The 12999-nt window shown below is 36.1% G+C and overlaps 1 long non-coding RNA gene across 1 annotated transcript; it reads right to left on the bottom strand.

Moving 5' to 3' along the window:
• Nucleotides 1-2940: 2940 nt before the first annotated feature.
• Nucleotides 2941-3883, bottom strand: LOC121401177. The gene is made up of 2 exons (XR_005966160.1): nt 3727-3883; nt 2941-3035 (listed from the first exon to the last, which is right to left on the bottom strand). It is a non-coding gene; the product is annotated as an uncharacterized LOC121401177 (long non-coding RNA).
• Nucleotides 3884-12999: the final 9116 nt, after the last annotated feature.

The raw sequence follows: 12999 nt of genomic DNA, 5'->3' as shown, positions 1-12999 counted from the left end.
TTATTTTATTTAGGTTTATTTTTTTTTAACTTTATTTTATTTTATTAAGTTTCCTGGGCTTGTGTAGTGTAATGTATTTGCTGCAACATATACGTCCATTGAACTTTAACTTCCCGCCGTATGCAAATTAGGCAACGCTAGCGCAACTTTGCTTCGCCTGGTGCGAGTAATGCTAGGGCAACTTCGCCAGAGTTTGGCACCCTGGATCCAACTTCAGATTTTAGTGAATTAAAATGGTGAAGTGTTGCTCTCTGAGCGAAGCCATCGCTAGTGAATTTTTAGTGGTTAGTAATTTGCCGCTTTGACTTAGAATAATGGGTTCCAATCATGTTAACTGGAAGCCATATGATTCAGCTGAAAGAAGCAGGCCTGTACAGGCAGACTGTAGACAGGCAAATGTCAAAATGCCATGCACCAGTATTTATTAATGGGCTAATGTTGGGCTATTTTGGGCACAGTTTAAATACCAGGGCCTACAGTTCAGACATGGATCAATTATCTAAATCAAGTTGCATTTTATTTTTTGTTGGGCTATTATAATAAATTGGCAAGTGACAAGGATGTGGGGTTGATTTACTAATACATTTACAAGTAGCATTTAATAAACAATTCATTTTGATCAGTCTACTGCAAGATATACATTAAATGAAAGACCTAATTGGTTGATATGGGTCATTGTAAATCACTGCAGTTGTCTCACCTTGCATGCGAAGTACACACTGTAAAAGTTATTGGTTATCTGATCCTCTCTCAGAAGACTGGGATGAATTGCTCTGAATGACAGGATGAGGCTGGGTTGTATATCATTAGGACTGATAAACTAAAAAAAGTAAATATAAATAAAAAAGTTTATTCATGGAAGGCAAGTACACTCAAATGATTAGTAAACGTCTGGTGCATTATATTACTTCTTTAACCACAGAAGAAATAACAACTGGCCTAGTAACTGCTAGTTATACTGCTACCATACTCTGCAAGTAAGTTGCACTAAGTACTGTAGCTTGCTAATTGCTTGGCTCCTCTCCACCAGTCACATCATGCACTTTAACTGACTAGTAAATGTAGAACATTTATATTTAAGTCCATAGAAAGAAATATGTTTAGCTATAGGAAAGGGAAAGTCATTGTACACTGTTCTGGGTTGAACAATGACAATGGTGTGAAAATAGAAAACCTATAATAGTAAACATTAACACTATTTATCTTAATGCTCAATTAAATTGGCCATATCCATGAGTGGTTAGATTAAGATTACCCACACATTTCTTACATAGATCTTTGTATTGTACTAACGAAAATATGGATTTACCTTCTGCCCATTTGTTGGGTCACAAAATAAAGTTTCCTTGGGACCAGCATCTATCAAGAAAAAAACATTGCATTAGTATCATTATAGCAGTTTATTAGATTGCTCAGAAAGGTTCCACTAGTAGCAGGTTCTGCCCATATATCTTAGGCACATTAGGGAATATAATATACTCAACTGTATAACAAAACCATGTTATTTGGTGTCAGGTGCCTGCAGAAAAAGTATCCCTTATAAATTCTGGCCTAAGGATGTGTTTACATGGAAACCTTTCAGATCAAAGAATCTTATTCAATGTACCTTAATTAATCAATCATTGCTGTATCAAAAATCACAAAATTGTGTCTAGAATCTTAATGTCCCAATTGTACCCTAACCTTTACTTTGTAAACTCTAATTTGTAGGGCCCTCTAATCCTATTGTACTCTGTAACCCCTTGTTTGTTATCCTCCATATGTTCCTGTTTGTAACTAAGGTAAAGCACTGCGTATCTTGTCGGCGCTATATAAATAAATGATGATGATGATGATCAGAAAGTCACTGGAAGATAAAGTTGGATGCAACTTTTATGCAATTGACGCCTATTCCATGAGGTTGTATTCAACTCTACTTCATCAACGTTGTGCTCATGAAACCCCAGGGCAGACATTTATATGCTAGCATGTGGGGAGCACTAGGTTCATTTTTATCATTAGCAATTCAATATTACTGAAATCCTTTAAGAGATATTTTTGAAGCAGACTTACTGAAGGTGGGGGCAATTTTCTTCACCCATCCTCTACTCATTAGGCTGCTCTCAGTGTCGTTTAATATTTCATCGTCCATCCAGAAAATTTTCTTTTTCTGTGGGATATTTAAAGAGAAACATATTAGAGATTCCAAATATAGAAATTTCTTAAAAGTGGCTTCTACAGAATAAAATTGCTTGCATGGGATCATGTTTCTTATGTGTGATATTAAGGGAGCTTAAGTAATGTAAGAGAAATTAATTCATAAGTCTTGGGGTTTGTAGCTGAGCAACATTTTAATGCATCTAGGTTGCAGAATCCTTCACTTGGGCTATACAGAGAAAAGCTAGTGGTGTTCAACTTTCCCACCACCTTTATACATGGAAATAGCTGTAGTGGAAGAACATAACAGTTTGTTCTTAAAAGAAAAAGGCTTGTAATACAACTAACTAACTGTGTACTTGTTGCATATTGGGCAGATATCAGGGATAAATGTAACAATGCTCTTCACATCTACCTATTTCCTTATGAGTTGGCTATCAGCATATCTACTCACAGCAATACACTGGTACCAATGTAAAATATTTTTAATATTGTAGTTTGCAAAAATGGTGGAGTGTGTCTATGTTAGACCCAGGTGCCTCCTTCCAGCCAATGGTGGCTCTCACAACAGGACACAAAGAAGAGCAGAATGTGGCTTATCTTTTATTCACCTGCCACTTCTAGTATTCTTTAACCTTTCTATGTAAAGTCTTTATAGCCTTGGGGAAGTCAGGCACCAAACTAAGATCATTTACATATTAAGAGATGGTCTCTCTGTGCAATGTCATTTTTAGTTTTTTCTCCTAATATACTTATATTCACAACATAGGCTAAAAGAATTCCTGGTGCTGGTACATTACTTACTGCAATTGCTGTTTTAACTTGGTCTTCAAAGCATATGTTTTGTCTGGATACACATTCATCATAGCAACATTTATCCAGTTCAGGTGAAACTGCATCTGCAAAAGAGATATAACATACATATATTATATTGTAATGATTTATGAATAATGATGTATTATTTTAACAAACTATTAAATGAAGATGGCAATTTACTACAAAATACCCACAACTGGAGAAATTCAGAATAAAACCATAAACATGTTTTATGAAGCCACATGAGAACACAAGACAGTTCTTTGAAATAATATTATAGGACCATCATGTCGTAGGACATATACAGGGGCAAATCTATTTACTGATAGTTAGGAAAGTGTTAACTAATCACAACAATTTTTCACAGTTGATAAAGGTGTAGATTAGAAGCTGAACACATTCATTAATTTGCTCATCTAAATCATGTTCCACCACTATTATGAAAGAAGTGTTGGACTATAAGGTTGAAGATAGTACAGGTACCAACTAATCCATAAGGTTAAAGATGGGACATGGAGTAGTAACAGGTACCAACTAATCCATCACTAGTAACAGGTAGCAACCGTTCATCCAATCAGAACTTAGCATTTAATGCCCTGCTACATTTAGCCAAAAAAAAAAAAAAGGTTGAACTCGATGGACATGTGTCTTTTTTCAACCTTACTTACTATGTTACTATGTTACTATGTATATTAGAGGCACTAGTATTTATGTCCCCCACAGGCACTACAACACTTGCCTATTCTGCTTGGTTTTTACTAAATGTTTACTTACCATTAGGCGTCTCAGCAGTTTCACTTTTACTAGATTTATTAGCCTTCTTTCTTTTCCTCTGAGCTTTTCTTTTGATATTAGTGATAATAGCAGTTGTTTTTCTTTTGATATTAGCTATAATAGCAGATTTTCTTTTCCTGTTGGCTTCAATAGTTGTTTCAATTTTGCTATGGCTTCATTTTCTATTTCGCTATTAGCTTCAATTTCTATTTCACTATGAGCTTCATTTTCTATTTCGCTATTAGCTTCAATTTCTATTTCACGATGAGCTTCAATTTCTATTTCACTATTAGCTTCAATAGGTTGTTTTTCTAGTGATTCCTGTTTGATCTGTTAAGATAAAATATTGCAAGAATAAGAAATTGACAAAAGTAAGGTAAAAGTGTAAAGTAAATGCTACAGTTTCACACATTAGGCCCATAACCCACTGGTGCAATGTGGAAATGTGTCTAATTTTATAGAACAAACTAAAGATTCATGAGCAGCCAATGTCCTCTCTTGTTTAACTGTGTATACACAAGTATGGGACCTGTTATCCAGAATGCTCGGGTTTTTCTGGATAACAGATCTTTCTGTAATTTTGGTCTTCATACCTTTAGGGGCACATTTACTAAGGTCGAATATCGAGGGTTAATTAACCCTCGATATTCGACCATCGAAGTAAAATCTTTGACTTCGAATATCAAAGTCAAAGGATTTACCGCAAATACTTAGATCGATCTATAGAAGGAAAAATCGTTCGATAGAACAATTAAATCTTTCGAATCAAATGATTGGAAGGATTTTAAGCCATCGATCTAAGGATTTTCCTTCGATCAGAAAACGCTTAGCAAACTTATGGGGAAGGTCCCCATAGGCTAACATTGAAGCTCTGTAGGTTTTAAGTGGCGAAGTAGGTAGTCGAAGTTTTTTTTAAAGAGACAGTAGTTTGACTATCGAATGGTCGAATAGTCGAGCGATTTTTAGTTTGAATCGTTCGAAATCAAAGTCGAAGGTCGTAGTAGCCTATTCGATGGTCGAAGTACCCAAAAAAACTTAGAATTCTAAGTTTTTTTTACTTCGAATCCTTCACTCAAGCTTATTAAATGTGCCCCTTTGTGTACTAGAAAATTGTGTAAACATTAAATAATCAAGTACAAGGAACTATTTATTATTGCAGAAAAAAGTAAATAATTGTAAAAAATATGGAATTATTTGGATAAAATCTATGAAAGATGACCTCTCTACAATTTGGAGCTCTCTGGATAATGGGTTTCAGAATAACGGATCCTATACCTGTATATAAAAGGTGTTTTCACAGCAATACATGTGCCTTTTCAAGAAGCAGCAATGTAGAAAGTATTAAATATATATATATATATATATATATATATAGTATATATATATTATATATATATGATATATATAAACTTTTTTATTTTAAATAAGAAGAGGTAAAAAGGAGGAAAGGGGATTTTGTCTGCATTGAGATACGTTAAAAACTCCACATGCACCTTAAACGTCCATTATGTATTAGGTCAGTATGTAGGAAAGTTGCTAAAGTAAATCTGTACTATGAAAAGAAAGGCAGTGTGAAGAATAAAAGAATGTTCTGTTTTAATCTACAAATATCTCCTGCCTACCTCAATTTCTTCATCAGGATTTTCTTTTGGTTTCTGATAAAGAAAGAAAATATATATTATCAGTTTATAGTTAAGCGCTTCATTTGACAGTAAAGAATATGCTAATACTGGGTATTTAACATAGCCCTTTGCCAAATTATCCCTATTAATATGGGCCATAGTAGAAAAATGGAGTGTAGAAAAATTACTTTAATAACAGCCGGAGGCAGGGGCAGAACTAGACCTCCCCAGGCCAGTAAAACCCATTTGTAGGTCCCCTCCAGCCTATGATTTCCATATACCCAACATGTATACATCTGGCAGCACAAGTCAAAGGGGAGGTATCACTGATTCTTAACAGACCCCTGCTGCCTGAAATGCTACACATTGGATATCTGAGATATACACTGAACATACATATCAACTGTAGCATATTAAAGTATGTTCATGTACCTACATTCTTCACAATATGTGGCCCAATCTGGAGTGGGTGCCAACTGGCAAATACCTGAATCCAAATTTTATATGGACTTTGGCTTTTATTTTTAATTATTCATGAATAAACAATATGGCTTATTTACTAACACTAGGGAAATTTGCACCTGTGGCCACAAAAAATAGCAGCCAGTCAGTGACTATATTTGTTCTGCCAGCTACAAGTACAACAATGAAGCAAAAACTCTATTGGATACAGCCCAGGGCACAACAATTCCTTGTGTTGGTAAATAAACAACAGTGTGTTTATCACACGTATCAAATGAATTAAGAATTGCTTTGATAGTGATGATTGGAGGGTTTAAGATGCACATCTTTTTGACAGAAAATGAAAGCATTTTGTTATTCTTAAAATAATAGTTTAGCTAATATTATGCAGATAACTGAGATTAACATTTCTATAAAAGGTAAATAAAATATTTGTGAAATTCTGATAAATTGCCACTGCAGATTTTACAAATTTTGAGACTTTTTATTGGTGAGCTGATTCTGATAACTTAACAACATATTGCAATTAATTATAGTATTTGAAATCTTACCTTTTACAATATGTGAAACAATAAGAAATAGATTTCCAAAGTCTTTTAGTTAAGGTGTTCATTGTAGAATCTAGATGTTATTTGATTTCTATAAAGGAAGAAAAAAAGAATATATGTTATGCTATATATATATATATATATATATAATACACAAGAGCCATAAATATCCTGTAAATGATATCCTTATAATACACAAAAGCCTTGAATATCTTGTGAATTATATCCTTATAAACGGTGACTAGTGATGTCATCAGTTATAAACGTGAGTAGTAATGTCATTTTTGTCACACAACTCACTAAAACTTGTGTATTATAATAAATAAAGTAACCTTTGTTGAAAAATATGAGGATATAGAAGTAACATTGGAGTTCCATGACCTGTATAAAAGCATTCGGCCTTTGACCTTATATGGTCATTGAATTGTTGTCATTGTTGTAATCAGAGCTTAGTGATGTTATTTCTGTCATGACTCACAAACTTGTGTATTATAATAAATAAAGTATTCTCTGTTGCAAAATATAAAGATATTAGAACTCACTTCAGAGTTCCATGGCCTGGAACTCCTTGCTAACTTCTAATATCCTTATATTTACAAGGGTACTTTATTCACTATATATACACCTCTCTTTCTCTTATTTATTTATATATATATATATATATATATATATATATATATATTTCTATGCTTAATATCAGTTTTAGTAGTTTAATATACCTCACTCTCTGCCTCTGATACTTAACTCAGCTGGCTGGAAAATCAAATGACAACTTGGATCCTGTTTCCTGTACTACATGTACAGAAAGCTTAGGGTCCATTATGACATCACAATGGTGTTTTATGACCTGTATAAAAGCACTCAGCCTTTGACCTTACACTGTATATGGTCATTGAATTGATCTCATTGTTGTAATCAGAGCTCAGTGATGTTATTTCTGTCACATGACTCACACAAACTTGTGTATTATAATAAACTAGATGGTGTTGTTTCTGAAGAAACCACAAGATGTTGGCCTTGAAACGCAAGAGGTGTTGGGGCCAGTTGCCCCTGGTGCATAGAGAGTACACAAAGTTGGTAGAATCTGGTTTAAACGGTGAAAATTGAAGCAGATCAAATTGTACCATTAAAATCAATCAAAAAACCTGATTGGCTGTTTTTGGCTACACCCACTTTTAAAATTTGAATCCCAGTCCCCCTGTGACCGACTGTGCCAAGTTTGATGTCCCTGCCATTAACTGTGAAAGAATGGCAGCAACTTATATATTGACATTGATTAGCAATAGGTAACATTGATTGGCTGTTTTAAGCTCCACCCAGTTTTCCGAATTTTCACCCCAGTCACCCAGTCATGGTCTGTACCAAGTTTGGGGCCTCTGGCTTTAAAACTGTGAGAATGGCAGTATTTGAAACTTTTACATTGAAGTCAATAGGTAAAATCTGATTGGCTGTTATTGGCTCCGCCCACTTTTCCTACATTTTGACCACAGTCACCCAGTGAGTAATTGTGCTGAGTTTGGGACACTTGGCATTGACGCCGTAATAATAGCAGCAATTTGGCGTTTTCATTAAGGTCAATGGCTGAAATCCGATTGGCTGTTGTTGCCCCGCCCCCTTTTTTCCCTAATTCTGAACCAGAGTCACCAAGTGACTAACACTTTAAGGTTTCGGAATCATGATATTTAACATGTAAAAATGGCAGCAATTTTATGTTTTTCTATTGAAAATCAATGAATGACATTTGATTGGTTGGTGGTGGCTCCACCCACTTTTCCTAACTTTGAAGTGCAAAACACCCAGTGACCACATTTGTGATATTCGAGGTCCATGACATCAATAACGTGCAAATGGCAGCAATTTAATTTTTCCCATTGAAATCATCAAAGAAATCTGATTGGCTGTTTTTGGCTCCACCCACTTTCCCAGATTTCGATCCCGGTCCTCCAGTGACCAACTGTGCCAAGTTTGAGGACCCTCCCATGAACAATCTAAGAGCGGCGACAGTTGTAACTTTTCCCATTTAAACAAATGGCTAATATTTGATTGGCTGTGGTAGACTCCGCCCACTTTTCAAAATTTTAACCCCAGTGACCCATGGTGCCAAGTTTTGGGTCTCTGGCTTTAACACTGTGGGAATGACAGTGTTTGACATTTTCTCATTGAAGTCAATAGGGAAAATCTGATTGGCTGTTTGTTGCTCCACCCACTTTTTGGAGTCCCCAAAATGTGACAGAACTTTTCAGGTTGACCCCATGACTAAGTGACCCAAGTTTGGTGAGTGTAACTTTAATGCTGTACGAGTGGCAAAAGTTTTCAAATTTTCCAATGAAAGTCTATGGGAAAAAATGGGGTGTTTGGGGGGCCGCCACAGGGCCACGGAGGGTGGGATTGTTAACAGAGCACAAGCAACCTATTGGGGTATGAGCCGAACAAGTGTGCAAAGTTTCATAATTGTACTCCTAAAACTCTGGGAGGAGTAACGTATAGAAAATTGCTAAAATTTCATTGGCTGTTGGTAGCTCTGCCCACTTTGGGGTGCCCCCCAAAATACATATTTTTATTCGGGGTGGCACCAACAATATGCGGTCCAAGTTGGGAGTGTAGCTTCAAAACAGTACGAGCGGGCAGCAATTTGAAAATTTCCCTATCAAAGTCAATACGAAAAAAGGCGTCTTCGGTGGTCCGCCGCACGGGCGCAGTGGGTGGGATCGCCTTACTAAAGCACAAGCAACGTACTTTGCTAAAAGGCGAATAGGTGTGGAAAGTTTGGCGCTTTACCCCTAAAACTGTAGGAGGAGTAGCGTTTAGAAAATGGGGGGGCGCTAATAATAAGAATAAGAACGAGCTGAACTAGTAGATCAAGATGTTGGCTTCTTCAAAGCCAACATAATAAAGTATTCCCTGTTGCAAAATATAAAAATTATTAGAACTCACTTCAGAGTTCCATGACCTGGAACTCCTCGCTAACTTCTAATATCCTTATATTTTACAAGGGTACTTTATTCACTATATATACACACCTCTCTTTCTCTTATTTATATATATATATATATATATATATATATATATATAATATATATATATATATATATATATATTATATATATATATTTCTATGCTTAATATCAGTTTTAGTAGTTTTAATATACCTATCTCTATGCCTCTGATACTTACCTCAGCTGGCTGGAAAATCAAATGACAACTTGGATCCTGTTTCCTGTTGCTACATGTACAGAAAGCTTAGGGTCAATTATGACATTCATAATGTAACAAAAGAGGTTCATTATGATATCACAATGGTAACCAACGGCAACCATTGTGAGGTCATCACAATGGTAACCCATGGCAACCATTGTGATGACATCACAATGGTAACCCATGGCAACCATTGTGATAACATCACAATGGTAACCCATGGCAACCAAACATCACAATGGTAACCCATGGCAACCATTGTGATGACCTCACAAAGTCTAAAGTCTATTTTGTTATTTTTTGCAGTTGTTTGAATGAAACAGATTATGCACTTTGTGAACAAAACCAATAGAACATTAAGGTCCAGAAATATAGTCTTTGATGGGGTGTCAAAGATTCTCCATTGTATGTCACTAGCTTCTACATGAAATCAGATCCTGATTTAAAATATTTCCAAGAAATACATATAACTCTGTCTGTACTGTATTTCACTGACTCTTCACTTTGTAACCTTTTTAAACCCAATGAAATCTATAGATAGCATTATCTTTATTTCTAATATACACATAAATTACTCATGCTCAATGGAGCACATGGGAATTAAATATATCAACAAATGAGTGATTCGATTTTTCTAGTAAACTCCAGGTAGTACATGAAAGCAAAACTTTAATGGTTGCCATGGGTTACTGCTAGGGTTTCCACCTTTTACCAGGCAGGAGGCACTGGGATGTTGGAGGATGATGGTATAAATAGGCTGGCCAGTGATTTAAAGGGGCAGATCAATGATGTAATGGGGCAATCCTTGCAGTGGATCTAGACCATCACAGCAGACATGAGGTTAAAATGGAGATATATTTGGGGTGGATCAGGGATTAGGTAGGCAGGCCAGGGCGGTAACATTTATAGAAATGTATCGACAGGTATATTGTTGTTAAATTTGAAATTCAAGTCCCATTTTGACTGGGCTACTAAAATACCAGCCAGGTGGCAACCCTAGTTACTGCCCAGGTGGCAAATTTGCCCATTGAGTTCAAATCATTTATAGTCAGTTTGTGTGCAAGATGTGCAGGACATTAACAATTTCAATGGAAGCCAGCATTGTTTTGCAGTTTTATGTATAAATATCTAAAGGGTCAGTTGGAATGTAGACCTACAGATATCTGAGTTATCTCCCAATTAACTTCAAGTGAGGGGGGAAGAAACACTGGAAGCACTTCTGATTTGTTTCATATTGATTGTATAGTTGAAGAGAGCTTTCTAGGAGAAATAGTCATTGGTCTAGAGGTTAAATGATCAGCCTTGAGGTGGGAAAAATTCTGACCCGCACCCGACCCTAACCCGCCCTCCCTCAGCCCACCCATGCCCGACCTCTTTTATAGACCTGCGCCTGCCGCACCAATTGCATCACAAAAGGGGCGGGGCAAGCAGGCACACATCCAGGGTTGGACTGGGGGCCTGGAGCCCACCAGGACTGCTGTCCAGGGCCCAGCTCTGGCCCCACACCCCGCTACTGTGAAGTGCAGAAAAAGCATGAAGGCGCTCAGCGCCCAATTTTTCTAATAATCGGAATATCTGGAGAGGGGGGCCAACCCTGCACGCGTCTATAAAAACAGGACACCGGAAGTTGGAAGCCGGCAATGCAAGGTGGCAGGCGGGGAGAGCAGGGAAGAAGAGCTCAACCCGCCACCCAAAAATGGGGGTGCGAGGTTGGCCCGAACCTGCCAGAGCCGCAGGTCCCACGGGTATTGGGCTGGCCCACACTTCACTAACAGACAGGAGTCCTGCAGTGGGGAAAAAGTTTTTCAGAAATAGATGCGCTTCAACTCAAACAATTGCAAGTGAAAAGTATAAAACCATTACCATTCTCTCTGTGTACAGAGTCTGGAGCGATTCATTCAGTCCATTCATGGGGATAGTTCTGCAACACAGAAATCAATATTAGAAACCAGTACTCATAATTTCACACATGTCAAAGAAATATAGTGGCAGAATAGAGGGAATTCTCAGTATTAAGAAGCCAGTGAATATGTAGAACTGAATCTTTTGTGGGGAGAAATCAAAGTGCAAAAACAAAACACAAAGAATTCTAAGCAAATGTTTTTGTAATTTGTTGAACTATTAGCGCTCCCACATATTCAAACCTCATTTTAATGTTTTCTTTGACTAAGTAGTCAAGAACTTTGTATAGGCATGGGCATCAATAATCCCTGCATGTGTCATTGCAGCACAATATGGAGCCTATTTACTAACTTTCGAATTTCTATTTTAAAAAATTTCTCAAAAAATGAGTTTTTTTATTTCTTTTAAACTTTTATAATTTGAGATTTATAAAGTGTAAAAACCATGAAAACTGTAATACAAAACTTCACCAGTAAAAGATGTCAGGGTGCTATTGAGGTCAATGGGAGCTGTGGTTATCATATTTGTCCATTTTTAATTAATTCAGACTTTTAGAGGTTTTCAAGGTTTTTTTTATATTTATTCAGATTGTTAAGCATTTTTTTTGTTGGCACTTTTTATAATCAGATCTTTTTTAATAAATGACATGGCATTTGTGGTTTTAAAGAAAATGAGTCTATTATTTATACCTCTCAAAACCACAAAAACATAAATGGGCCTCCCGCATAACCGGCAAGAGAGACCAATATACTATGGGACAATACTAAACTCTGAATGCAAAAATCACAAATTTTTGGAATTTATTAAAACCCGTGGATGGAAAAGTCAGAATCTGAAATCCGACATCTCAGGCTTGTTGAGGTTGCATATAAGTCAATGGGAGAAGTCGCAATGATTTTTTTTTGATGTGTGCTGGGTTTCATGCAATACCCTGAAGTTTTCAGGTAAAAATCTGAGTTTTCGGGGTAAAAAATCTGAAAAAATAGTGAAAATCGGATGAAAATCTGATAAAATCATGAAAATCTGATTTTTTTCCGCAAAGCTAATTTTTGGGAAAATGTAATAACCTGAGCGGATTTGCTCAGAGTTTGTCTTTCTTTTCAAATTCTTTTTATTGAATTGTACAATAAAGCATTATGACCATATTACAATGTAAATAAATATGCAGTTTCATATTTCAAATGAATATCATTACAGATTTTTACTTGAACAATAAACAAATATTGCTAACTATTTTGACCTGTTTCTCATTTATTTAATATTCACTTCTGCTCAAAACACATGAATTTTAAAATTCAGAAAGAAAGAAATAGTAAACGTATTTTTGAAAATTAAAAATTACATGAATGGGGTGAAAACCTAGTTTAACTCCTGAGTTTGTAGCAGATAATGTTGAGATAAAATCGGACATGATAAATAACCCCCTACAAATCTCAGCACAGTAAGGGGTTATTTATCAAGGTCCGAATTTATCTCAATATTGGCTGCTACAAACTCTGATCTAAGCCGCTCGGGTTTTAACGCTTATTTATTATTACATTTTC

Source organism: Xenopus laevis, chromosome 3L (genome assembly GCF_017654675.1).
Source record: "Xenopus laevis strain J_2021 chromosome 3L, Xenopus_laevis_v10.1, whole genome shotgun sequence".
Classification (NCBI taxonomy): domain Eukaryota; kingdom Metazoa; phylum Chordata; class Amphibia; order Anura; family Pipidae; genus Xenopus; species Xenopus laevis.
Note: the sequence above shows the minus strand (reverse complement) of the source record. Positions and strands in the feature narration are given on the sequence as shown.